Source organism: Saccostrea cucullata, unplaced genomic scaffold (assembly GCF_032062105.1).
Source record: "Saccostrea cucullata isolate Sc308-1 unplaced genomic scaffold, CSIRO_AGI_Scuc_v1 ctg20806, whole genome shotgun sequence".
In the NCBI taxonomy this organism is placed as follows: Eukaryota; Metazoa; Mollusca; class Bivalvia; order Ostreida; family Ostreidae; genus Saccostrea; species Saccostrea cuccullata.
The window spans coordinates 5,329-6,660 of NW_026924080.1; positions in this window are offsets into that span (position 1 = coordinate 5,329).

The following is a 1,332-nucleotide window of genomic DNA, read 5'->3' on the forward strand; positions in this document are numbered from 1 at the left end:
AAGAGTGCCTCTTTGAAAATTGTGAATATCATGGCCAAAGGATCAGGTTGTGAATTTCGTGGCGCAAGGAGCAGGATTTCTGGTGTTACTTAGGGTGGGGCTCTATTCATCCAATGGTGAAATTGCACTAAATCTTTGATAATTAATCTTCTTCTTTGCTCTCAGGTATTTAACAAACTGACTACAGACAAATAGTTATGATATAGCTATGATCGTTCTTCCAGAATTGTGAATTGCAAGCCCCCCGGAACAGGGGTATCATAACGGGCTGGGGTTGGGAAGGAGGGGGTGTCTTTGACTATATACTAAAAATGAATTATTTCTTTGAAATCCACTCCATGATGTTAATCAAAAATTTATGATGAGCAAGAATTGTGAAATGTGTGGACCTGAGGGTCAGGAGTTCTTGTGGGGTCGGGACACTACTGAGTAATGCTGAATATTACTTAGAGTGGTTGAAATGCATTTTTTTTTATCCCCCTACTCTGTCTATGGTTATAAAGTTACCAAACTACATAGGAGTCGGAACTGGGGGCTAGGGGGTTAGCCTTTTCCTAGTATAGACATTGAACATTGCTGCGTAGGTTTAGCCCCCCACTTTCCACAGACACGTTGCAGAATAGGTTTAAAATTAGGAATTCAAAGTGGTGCTGTTTGGAAAAAATTTGGTACTGAATATCGAACCTAACCCCCCCCCCCCCCCCCAACCCCCCCAAATGTCATGGCCTTTGGTTTAAAATATAATCCAAAGTCAATTGCAAAATTCATTATTTTGGATTTCAATGATTTATTCATGATTTATTCTGTAATATTTTTCATGAGTTAAGTCTTAAATCCTAGCTACTTTCATTGCAGAAAAGTACTGCTTGAAAAATGAGAGATGAAAACTTTAAAATATCGGAAATGAAAACAGTTCCGGAAATAAAATGCAGCCATTCAAATTAGTTATAAAAGAGTTTGGAAAGCCATGAAGGGACACGTCGATTTTTCAAAAAACAAAGTAATTTGAGATCTGAATTACACAATCCGTTTCAAATAGTTGGATATGAAATAGATTGAACATCAACAATATTTACATATATACATGTAATAAATTCGCGAGCACTGATTGCCAAAATCATTAGACTCATGTTACAATTCGAGATCTCGATTTGTAACATCAGTCTAATGATTTTGGCAATCAGTGCTCGCGAATTTATTACATGTATATATGTAAATATGTAATGTTGGATACATTCATATCCAACTATTTGAATCATCAATGTGATTCATGTATTTTGTTTCATACTTGATCGTTCCGAAGCTCTTTTATAACTAATTCAACGTATATTT